General features: G+C 38.7%; 1 long non-coding RNA gene across 2 annotated transcripts; it reads left to right on the forward strand.

The window, feature by feature from the left end:
* The first annotated feature begins 379 nt into the window (after window positions 1-379).
* On the forward strand, window positions 380-11231 carry LOC134486800 (uncharacterized). 2 transcript variants are annotated; one of them, XR_015687236.1, is made up of 4 exons: window positions 380-474; window positions 5197-5311; window positions 5413-5616; window positions 11027-11231. It is a non-coding gene; the product is annotated as an uncharacterized LOC134486800 (long non-coding RNA). The 2 variants fall into 2 exon arrangements; XR_015687235.1 differs by lacking the exon at window positions 5413-5616.
* Window positions 11232-12446: the final 1215 nt, after the last annotated feature.

Consider the following 12446-nt stretch of genomic DNA (forward strand, 5'->3'; position numbering starts at 1 on the left):
CCTGTTTACCTGTCGTCTCCTGCACTTCTTTAAGGGAGTTATTTATGTTCTTCCTAAAGTCCTCCATCATCATCATGAAATGTGATTTTTAAATCAGAGTCTTGGTTTCCTGGTATGATGGGGTATCCAGGACTTGTTGTAGTGGGAGAACTGGGTTCTGATGATGACAAGTAGTTATGTTCTTGCACTCGCCTCTGGCAATCTGTTCATCTCTAGTGCTACCTGACCTTGCTGTCTCTGACTGGAGCCTATCACTCCTGTGTTCCTGGCTGTGTCAGAATTCCTCAGAGTCCAACTTTCACTGTGATCCTTTGATTCTGGAATCCTGTGATTTTGAAATTCTGGGTGTGTCAGAGCTCCTGGGAGTCAAGCTTTCTCAGGGGGTTGCAGGAGTGACTGGGGGGCTAGAGCCCTGGGGTTTGTTCCAAGCTCAGGTGCAAGCTGAAAGGAACCTGTGCCTCTGGCTGAACAGGGGTTTGTGTTTCTCAGGTTTCTATGTGGGGTCTCAGTTATGCTGGGTGTTGGGAAAGATGTTATGGCCTCAACTGTGATCTTGAGTGTGTCAGAGCTCCAGTGCCCCTGGTTATGTCTGATCTCCTGGGAGTCGAGATTCCTTTGTGATTTTGGGATCCTGTGATCCTGGGCATTTCAGAGAACCTGGGAGTTGGACTCCCTCTGGGTGTTGTAAGAGAAGATGCAGAGCCAGCACCCCAGGTCTGCTAGTGTCCAGTTTCAGACCAGAAGGAACCCTTGCCACTGTCTGGTGGGGGTTCCTGTGTGCCTGAATCCTGGGGGACCTAGTTACTCCGGAGGTTGGATCAGATGTTGTGGCCCTCTCACTTGTGATCCTGGGCATTTTCAGAGCACCTAGGAGTAGGGCTTCCTCTGGGTATTGTAGGAGTGGGTGCAAAGCCAGCACCCAAGGTCTGCTCAGGTCACTGGTTCATACCGGAAGGAACCTATGCCACTGGACAGATGGGATACCTGTGTCTCTGGGACCTTGGGGTCCCAGTTACTACAGATGCTAGGGCATGTTCATTCTATCACTTGTTTTCATTAGATGCATACAAAGTTTTGCTTATATTCGTACATGAGTTTCACATCAGGGTCGTCCATTTAGCATATATTGTAAAAGTTTCTAATTGTAGGTTTTAAATAGATACTCCTTTTTTTTTTTTTATTAACTTGAGTATTTCTTATATACATTTCAAGTGTTATTCCCTTTCCCGGTTTCCGGGCAAACATCCCCCTCTCCCCTCCCCTTCCTTATGGGTGTTCCCCTCCCAACCCTCCCCCCATTGCCGCCCTCCCCCCATAGTCTAGTTCACTGGGGGTTCAGTCTTAGCAGGACCCAGGGCTTCCCCTTCCACTGGTGCTCTTACTAGGATATTCATTGCTACCTATGGGGTCAGAGTCCAGGGTCAGTCCATGTATAGTCTTTAGGTAGTGGCTTAGTCCCTGGAAGCTCTGGTTGCTTGACATTGTTGTACTTTTGGGGTCTCGAGCCCCTTCAAGCTCTTCCAGTTCTTTCTCTGATTCCTTCAATGGGGGACCTATTCTCAGTTCAGTGTTTTGCTGCTGGCATTCGCCTCTGTATTTGCTGTATTCTGGCTGTGTCTCTCAGGAGCGATCTACATCCGGCTCCTGTCAGTCTGCACTTCTTTGCTTCATCCATCTTGTCTAATTGGGTGGCTGTATATGTATGGGCCACATGTGGGGCAGGCTCTGAATGGGTGTTCCTTCAGTTTCTGTTTTAATCTTTGCCTCTCCCTTCCCTGCCAAGGGTATTCTTTTTCCTCATTTAAAGAAGGAGTGAAGCATTCACATTTTGATCATCCGTCTTGAGTTTCGTTTGTTCTAGGGATCTAGGGTAATTCAAGCATTTGGGCTAATAGCCACTTATCAATGAGTGCATACCATGTATGTCTTTCTGTGATTGGGTTAGCTCACTCAGGATGATATTTTCCAGTTCCAACCATTTGCCTACGAATTTCATAAACTCGTTTTTGATAGCTGAGTAATATTCCATTGTGTAGATGTACCACATTTTCTGTATCCATTCCTCTGTTGAAGGGCATCTGGGTTCTTTCCAGTTTCTAGCTATTATAAATAAGGCTGCGATGAACATAGTGGAGCACGTGTCTCTTTTATATGTTGAGGCATCTTTTGGGTATATGCCCAAGAGAGGTATAGCTGGATACTCCTGTTGTGGTCTTGATATCTACCAAAAAAAATAGTAAAATAGAATAAAAATAATATCATACAAATTAAATCTTGAAGTAATTTTCTATAGTCATTAAACTAAAATTATTAACTGATATGTTAGCTGATCAACAGAGATGTGATAATAGTTAGCCACTATCCACTATTCCAAGAGGAAAGAACAGGAAGGCAAAGAGAAGAAGAAAGAGTGGAAATTAAAAAGGGGGGTGATGAGAGGAACAGAAAAGCAGAAGATGGAGTAGATGGAAAGAAGGGGAAAGGGAAAAAGAAGAGAACAAAAGGGACGAGAGAGGAAAAGAGAAAAGAAAATGATGAAAGAAAACATCATCATGGTGGAAAAGGGAGCAGAAAGGTTGTAAGGATCAGAAATACACACATCAGGAGTAAAACAGTGTTGGCTTGACATACCAGGGCAATGCCACACATGAACTCACAATCATTATTACTTCATGCACAAGACTTTCAAAGATCAAATGAGTTAAAATCTGAGGGCATGGTAGATATTAACAAAGTGTCATCTCTGTCTGTGAAACTATTGGTAAGTTATTTTCTTCTGGAGGAAAGTGAGTCAATTTTTTTCAAGAAAGATGCCCATGAAAAGCTACCAATGCTACAGTAGATGGTCATATGCTTGTGCTCATATCTAGCACATATCATATCATACCTATCAGCAGACTTAAACACAAAAGAATATGTGAACTTGAGAAGCTGAAATTTTCAGAGAGACATGGGAATGACTGAAGAAGAGAATAGTACATGGAAGGGGTTCATAGAAAGTAATTGGCTTATGGGTTGGTTTTTCTTCTTTCTTTTATTTTTGAGATTATAATTACACCATTTGCCATTTCCCTGTTCTTCTGCTAATTCCCTCATTCACCTATTCTTGCTCCTTTTCAAATTCATGATCTCCTCATTTCAGTAATTGTTAAATGCATCAAAGTATATGCATGTATGTATATATTCCTAAACATATCTTTTTAAGTCTATATAATATTGCTTATATGCATGTTTTCAGGGCACATCATTCAGTATCAGATAACCTATTGGTGTATTGGTCCCTTGGGAAAACTGTCTCTTCAATTTTCAAAATTTACTAGTTGCTTATAGTACTTTGTAAAGTTGGTCAATGTTATAGTTTATAGGCTTCACAACTAGGTAGGACTGTTGATTGCTCCTCTCCTTTGGAAGGTTGCATGGTGCCTTCTGAAAGAAATAATGTGGCTATTTAATCAAAACACATATGCATGTTTGAAGTTCTCAAGAAATACAAAAAGTTGATTGAAAGCATTTGCTGTCAAGTGATGTCTGTTCCATAGATGTGATTCCTTTTGATCTGAGTATGATTTGGTACCAGTCATGTTTTTAACAGATTTGAGTAGCCTATAAAAGTCAAATACCATGTTCTTCCTTTGTTTCTGATTATGACTAATTTTTTTAATCTTGAAGGATTTTTAAATTTTATTTAGTTTGGACCCATTTAAGTTTTTAAGTAGCTAATGTAATAAGAAATATTTTCCTTTAAGACAAGTGTGCATGATTCTAAAAAAAATCTCATTAAAATCTACATGTAATCCAGTTCAAGACATATTACTTGTCACACAGTAATTATATGCATGACATTCTTAATATACAGGGGCCTTGGTTGTTTTTCATGATTTATTTTCATGGGCATTTCTTCCTACAGACCAAGCTCTTAATTGGCATGCTTGCTCTGTGTGCACACAAACAGATGAATATCAAACGCACATTCTTTCTTTCTTTAGCTTTTTGCGACCACATATTTATGCAAATATAATTGACAGAAAAGAACATTTTAATAAAGTCATATTAAAGGTCTTTTTAAAGAATGATTGAAATTTGTATACTGAGCAGTTGTCAAGGAAGGAGTGGCCTTGCGGTTTTGGTCTCAAACCAAATAATCAAGATCAATGTCCCTTTCTTACATATATATTTTTTAGAGAATAGCTCATTTTGTCCTCACATTGATTTTTGTTGACACTTGCTATGTTTCTATTTGATAATGTTATTCTATTCTGAGAATTCTATTCTCTAATTCTATTTGAGGTTATTTATACCAGATACTGTTAGATATAGCAGCATTCAAGGGAAGGGGAAAATAGCCTGACTATTCAGTGGTCATTCAGCTACGACTTCCACTCTTATTTACCTAACATATGTCTCTAGAAGATGATCAGTTTTAGGACTTGAAAGTTGTAGAAAAGAATACTTTTCAAAGTCCAATATTGAAATTGTGAGTTTCTGAGGGGACTTGATAGGAAGGGAAAGATCAGCAAGTAAGAAATACAGAGAGTAAAAGGGATAGATGGGAAAACTAATTTTAACCATAATTATTTATTTGGTTTTAAAATTAAAAAGTAGTATTTATGTAAATGTGTATGCATCTGCAGATGCCTGTGAGTATTCATGAACAGTCCAGAGATTGAGGTCAGGTAATATTCTCTCCTCCTCTGTACCTGATAAATGTAGATTGGGGCATGAATTTGATTTTATCTAGCCAACATAGCTAGAAAGCTTTTACAACTGAAATCTCTACTTCAGGACTGGTGTTATAGGCACAAGCACCCATAGGCAGCTTTTAGCTAAGTACTAAGGATTTCAACTTAGGAATTCATGATACTGCCCACTGAGCTCTCTATCCAGCATCAGATTACAAACAATTTGAGTTTCATAAAATTCATCCCGCTCACAATCTCTCTCATTGAAATTGTATAACAGAAATGAAGAGAAAGGGGAAGAAAAAGCAACAGAATAGAAAAAAAATAGGGAAGAGACTAGAACAAATGGTAAATTAAGAGGGAGAGCCAGGGAATGCATGGAAAATGATCCAAAGCAAAAGTGTTAGAATTAAGAGAAGCCTTAGGGAAGTAAAGCAATTGAAAATGGCACATGATCTCTTACGGAGGGCCTTGTGCTTGCTTTGGTTTCTCAGTATCCTCCTTTGTTCCACCTCAGTGAATCAGCAATCAGAGAGTGAAGTCAGCTGCCTAGCTGCACAGTGGCTTTCTCATTTCTCGCTTTTGGCCAACAATGGCAGCTAGCACGGGGACTTGTGCCATCTGCAGTCAAGGTATGTCTTCCACGCTCAGGTAATAATTTCAGAAATACCCTAATAGAAATGTACCTCCAAGAACGTGAAATACAGTTCTCAGGAAGACATTTTGTTTTTAGAATTGGACTGTAAGGAAAACGTTTGGATCTGTGGAGTTGGAAGACTTCCTGAAAAGTACTTAAGATGGAATCACTGAGATGGCATTTGAGATGCTCAGAATCCGTATACGTATTAAAGAGTGTGGGAGCCCACTTGTATTACCAACCTACACAAGACGCAGGAGGACTACTTTAGCTTGTGAGTGAGCAAGGCTAGAGCAACTGGTGAGCTCCAGATTCAGTTAGATACTCTCCTCCAAAGTGTGTGGTCGAGTGTGATCAATAAAGACATAAAATCAATGCCTTGCACGTTTTGCCCTCACACATGTAAATGTATACACGTGTATTCATATGGGAGCATACGCGTATATCACACACACACACACACACACACACACACACACACACACACACACAGAGAGAGAGCAAGAGAGTGAGCGCAAATGAGAAAGAGAGAAAGAGCCTACCAAATTCTAGAGAAAAAGTAAACACAGGTTTGAGTGCTCCGTTTAGTAAAAGCAGTCCTTGAATGCTTAGCTAGTGTCATCAACAGCAGATCTACTTTGTTAGGTGTGCCACTAAGAAGCATGAAGGAAGAGTAGATAAAGAAATAATCAGCACATAATTTGATTTCTGAAGATAGCTCTAGAATTTTCACCCCATAAACAGTGCTCCTTTAGGGAACATTTCTTGCTTCTTATTTCTTTTCCAATGTTAACAGTAATGGTTATTGCGTGTAACCAATATTCAATGAGCTCTGTGCAATTGCACACTGATTATCATTTCCCTGGCAAATTGTCCTCAGTATAGGTCAATTGCAGCAATGATGCTGTGGGCCCAGCCTTAGGTGTAGTTCTTGGTACATCACCATCTTTAACATGAGTAAAGTCTAGGACTCTTTGCTTTTCATTTCTTTTCAATTGAATCCCAAGATTTTCTGTTTGTCTTTTTCTGACTAGAATTTGCCTCATTGTGATTATTGAAGGAGGAAGTGCATACTTTGCAGCATTGTTTGCTTCTTTGCGTTAAGGAATTTATATTTAGATGTATTTATTTTATATTATGTATATAAGTGTTTTGCCTGGGTTCTGAAGAGAGCATAAGATCCCTTCAAAGTAGAGGTATAGATGATTGAGAGCCACCATGTGGGTTCTGGGTATTAAACCCATGTCTGCTGCGAACAGCAAGTGGTCTTATCCTTAGAGCTATTTCTAGGGTTTTACTTTAGTATCTTCTGCAACACTAGTGCCCTGGCTGAAGGACATAGTTTTAAGATATGCATATGTAGCTATGACATAGAGTAAATACAACTTTCTAAAACAGGAAATTTGCTTCAACATTGTATCAACTTGATGTAAATCTTTTTAATGTGTTTCAACTTCTGTAGGCGTCTCAGAATCTTCTTACGTGACACAGTGACCCCACCATTATCCATTTTTCTCAGCTACCTATTCATATCTTCTTAATTTCATCACTCAGAGCCATTTGTCACACTGTGTCTCTGAAAGTGAAATAAAGATGATAATTATTTCTACTATTTCTGAGCTACTAAATGGGACAGATCTCAGTTCTTAAAAATCTCCCAAGAGTACCGTTCCCTGGAAACATAACTTCTTTTTACTGTGTATTTAATGGAAAGTTTCCCCATGACAATTGACATGTCATTAATTTGTCTCAACTCTAAGGTGTATGATGTCCAGTGAGTCCAACCTCACTTTAACACGTACTCAATCTCTCAGACAAAACGTAATCTTAAATTCCCATGCTGTCATACCTCAGACCTCCAGATTTACTTGTCCTGTTTTCATCCAATTAATGCTCCTGTTACATCAGGATGTTGGTAATCTAGTAAGCAAATCTGCAAACCTTCCTGGGTTTGTCTGCTGCTGCTATTGTTTATTTGTTCTTTTTTTTTCTTTTTTGAGGAAGAGTGTCATGTAGCCTATTCTGGTCTCTGGTTCACTGTAGTTGAGGATGACCTTTAATTCCTAATCATTCTTTGATATTACAAAGTGTATAAGATCTCTACTTTCTGAGCTAGATCTAGAAAAGCATATTCTAATCACTATATTAATAATAGAGATATAATCTGTTTCTAGACTTATCCTGTCATTGTAGTCTGTGCATTCTCACTGTAGGGTATTAATCCAAAATTCAGGAGAAGGCACAGTAGATGATCCAGAGCTTGCGAGATCTCCAAACCTTTATAACATCCCCTACCTCTACCACACAGTAATGTGCTCATCTTTTTAAAAATCAGTTTTGAAAATTTTATCTTGGAATCACTAAATTTCCACATTCAACACTAGTGAATATGCTGGTTAATCTAGATTGTCAAGTTGACTAGATCTAGATTACTGAAGGAACAAGCTTAGAGACATGTGTGTTGGAATATTTCCTGTGATAGATAACTGAGAGCTGGTGTACCAGTAGAAATGATACAAGTGCAAATAAGAAAGCTGAGTATTCAAAGTCCTCTCTTTTTTCTTCTGACAGTAGACACAATGTCACTAAGCACCTCCTATTCCCACCACAGTGACTGCCTTGGCATGATGTACTTACTGTATCGTCTCAGATATTAAGCCATGGTAAACCATTTGCCTTTAATAGGTTTCTTCTCAGAAAATTTGTCATAGCAATGAGAAAAATAACTCAATCATCTGTAATAATCACTCCAATAAACAGGCTAAAACATTTGGAAATTACAACATCATCTCGTACGTACATGATTGTTACAGAATCATATCTACTATGCACACCGTTTATTTATTAATTGAAGTTACAGGCTAATATTTACGTCAAATGCATAATGACAATGGTAGACTAAACTACCCTCTGGAATGAAGCATGACTGAACATTGCTGTGAATACAAAGGGCCTGACCAGGCTGTGTTGGCCCTTAATCACAGAGATGAAGTGTAGCTTTTCCATCCTCTGCCATGTTCACATAGCAGTAGGGCAAATGTTATCAAGATGCATTTTGACTGCTAGTCTTCCAACTTAGTAAGAAATTACATCTTCAGAAAAGTACACCCGAAGGTCACCCTGCCCTGTGCAGTTTATGATATCACCAGAGCACTTTAAAGTTGGAGAAAAATAACTCTAGAGTCGATATTCTCTCCAAGTAAACCAAGTAGTTATTTTACAGGAGCTTAATGAGACGGAACAGCATTGGAAGAACCGACCATGTTGGGTGAATTTGAACTGATGTGTTTTATTTTTAATTATTAATTGAATTGATCTTCTAGTTTTCTACAGTCCACTGTTACATCCTCCATAATCAAAGGGATTTATCATGCAGAAGAAATATTTGCCAGGGCAGTTTTTCTGCTTTTGCAGAGCATAATAACCCTTACAAGGATTTCAACAGGGCAACTGGGAATTACAAAGGGATAAAAGAAACTTGGAAAAGCAGATTTCAGAATACAGATTAACTCAGAAGGCAGAGAAGCAGAGCCTTCCAGTCAGGTGTCATAGGTTCACCTGTCCGAGCTGAAATTAGGCCTAGTAATTCTCAGCAAAGTTACTCCGCAGCATAAAAGTGGCCAGCAAAATTCTGAGCTAATGCTCCCAGGTGTTTTACACTGTTGCAAATAAAATCTCGTGTTATATAAGCTGCATCCATTAGAAAAGATTATCAGATTTTCTTTTAAGAGAGAAAAAGGAGAGAGAGACAGAGACAGAGAGAGACACAGAGAGAGAGACACAGAGAGAGAGACACACACAGAGAGAGACACACACACAGAGAGAGACAGAGAAATAGACACATGGACAGAGTCTTTGGAATATTTAGAGTGGATTTGACTCACAAAAACTAGATGCCTTTAAGCTTCAGCACTTCAGAAGGTTTTAGCCACCTGGAAGAAAAGGATGCAGAATATCCTGGTTAACCCTGGGCTCTTTTTTGTTATTATACGTTATTAAGCAGTAGTGTCTAAAATAAATAATATCAGAACCAGAAATCTAATATTTGTGTAATTATAAATTTTGCTTTTTATTCATATTTTTACTCTTATATAAAAATAGAAGTTAAAACATGTATCTCACCCATTATATGTAACTGTTTTCATTAAATATGTAAACATAAATTTGAGTATAGTACATTTTCATTCTAGTATTAGAAAGTCTATGTGAATTTCAGTGACTCCTTGTTACAATTTGTGACTTAGTAGATTTTCTTTTGTTGTGATGTAACATCCTGACCAAAAAAAAAAAAAAAAAAGCATGACTTGGTGGGGAAAGAGTTTGTTTTAGCTTAGGATTCTGTCGGTATAGTCTGTCAGAACAGAAAGGGAGGGCAGGTGAGCAGGAGAATGCCTGGAGCTGACTAATCACACTTTCTTTGCACAAAGGAAGCAGAGAGAGGAAACAAAGATGAACTATTTCCCTCAGTCAGGTTCCACCTCCTGAATGTTCCACAACTCCCTACACAGCTCCCCCAGCTGGTGACCAAGTGCTAAAACATGAGCCTCTAGGAGACATTTCAAGTTCAAACCTGAGCAGCTTGGATCTTTTGAAATTCAGTTATTAATTAACACACCAAATATTATGCTTCATTGAGGCATTTTGTGCATAATGAGTTTCTCACTCATCCCTGGTCAATTGTATCTTCTTCCTCGGCAGCATCACGCGTGCTATCAACCTCCACTCCCTCTTCAAAACCTTCTTCCCCTCATATATTCTATACGTACATTTTCCACACACACACATGCACGCATGCACACACACACACACACACACACACACACACACATTAAATGATAGTCTTCACATATGAGAAAAAGACGCAATGCTTATTGTCTTTCTTAGTTTTCGCCTCACTTATATAACAATGTCCATAGCCCCCTTTTTGGGTTACTAATTTCATAATTTTATATTTCTTTACACCTATTAAGACCTAGGGTGATTCTGTTTCTTTGGTGTTGTGAATAGGACAGAATAAACATGGGTATGATAATATATAGACTCTTTAATGTGTGTGTATACACACACATACACACACACACACACACACACATATATCCAGGAAGTTATAAAACTGGATCAAGTGGTAGATATACGTCTATCCTTTTGAAAAACACCCATGCTTATTTCCATAGAGCTACAGCTGTTTGAACCATAAATAACCTACTAGGCCCTATATGGTACAGGGTTATTTGTCAGCATGTGGTGCCTTTGGTAAGTAACTGATCACAAAGGAGGTAGGGCCTGCTGGAAGGAATTCCATGTGTTAGAAGTGTGCTCTAGATGGTGGTGGAATACTCCCTCGTCATTTTCTTCCTGGTCACCGTGAACTGAACAGTTTTATTCTGCTACAAGTTTTCTATGTTCTGTATTGCCATAATCCTCCATACAACAGAATCAACCAATTGCACACTGAATTGCCTGAAGTAGAGCCAAAATAAATGTTTCATCTTTATAAACCGATTTCCTTAGGCTTATGGCTATAAGGGTTAGGAACTGACTTAAATATTCCTGTAAAGTGGGCTGGTCATATTTCTGTTCATTAGCCGCATGTAATTATGGGGAAAGAAATTGAACGATGTAACTGGAACTGTCTTGGGTAAGATAAAAATTCCTCTCTAAGATGATGTTCATTTTTAATAATTATTTGACCAATTAATTTATGATCCAGTCACATTAGGTCAGCTACCCATCAGCTGGACACTAAGAAAGAAAGAAACTTGAAATGTGCTGATCGATTTTGCGATAGAAGGAAAGCATGGCTCCTTTTCCATCCATTCACTCTCTTTAATCACAAGCAAAGCAAAGCGGAACAAAACAACAAAGGAAAAGTTCAACAATGCAAAATGTTAAAATAAAGACAACAAATAGTTCTACTTGTACTTGCTAGTTATTGACTCAGAGAATGGAATTACGGAGAATTTGAAGCCTGTGGCTTTGCAGAGTATAATATGAACCAAGAGGACACAGACCAACTCTGAAAACTAACTAATATTAATTGATGTCAGTGAGTGCCAAAACAGTTGTGATTCTCCCTCTCTTGAAAGCCATTAACAACTACTTAAAGCTATTTATGTAGGCCCAGGAGTTGGAAGTAGGGAGAAAGTGTTGTGCAACTTTCAGAAAGAAGTCAGTGTTAGCATTCAGAAAAGCCTTCTTGCTTAGGGCAGGGCATCTAGGCTGAGACTCAGAGAATAGGCAATATGATAAATAAAAACGTGTTAACACACATTCATACTCGAGGATATCTAATGTTCAGTTTTCAGAAGATATTTTTGGATCGCAAATATATTATTGCAAGCCATCTTATTATCTATGCCACAACTTCTCCACTTCTCTACTCCACTTGGATCATAAGAACTCAACAGACTTGACAGTTACAACCACAAGGGTGACAAGTGTTCTGAGAGACTGGAGGCCTTAGGGTGTGGGAAATTTCTTGTGGAGTGAGTGTCAGGGGGTGGGGACATCCTCTTGGAGACAGAGAGTTAGAGGAGGTATGGGATGAGGAATACTCAGGATGGACCTGGAGGGAGATAAAGACTGGATTGTATAAAAAGATTAAAGAATAAAAAAAGAAAAAGAAAAAAATATGATTTTTGAATTTTGTCTAAACTTGTTTTTTTCTAATTATATTCTCACCAACAAAACTGGGCACCTGTCCTTGCCCAGGGCTTACCTGGAAGATGGTACAGGGGATGGAGGCATAATTGAAATTAGATTCCTACATCAAACAGCTGTGCTGAATGCTTCTTGGCCAAAACTGTAGAGCTCTAGCTGAGAGTAGAAGCCAAGTGAACAGACTGCATTTACAATGAGAAGGAGTGCGCAACATGGTTCAAGTTAGGCTGTGTACATTCAAGATCTTAAAGTTTCTAGGAAAAATACAAATTATAAGCAATATATGATCAAGGGCTTTCTGGCAATTTATGTGGCCATCAGATACTATAATAAGGAGTAGAAAATATCCTGGGTGTTGTGGGAATACATTAAGAAACAGGAAGCAAAGGTGTCTCTCTTTGTGAAGTTTGAAAGTGCACATAAAAAATTTAGGATGGGTTGGGGATTTAGCTCAGTGGTAGAGCGCTTGC

Source organism: Rattus norvegicus, chromosome 4 (genome assembly GCF_021556685.1).
Source record: "Rattus norvegicus strain SHRSP/BbbUtx chromosome 4, alternate assembly SHRSP_T2T, whole genome shotgun sequence".
NCBI classification, from domain to species: Eukaryota; Metazoa; Chordata; class Mammalia; order Rodentia; family Muridae; genus Rattus; species Rattus norvegicus.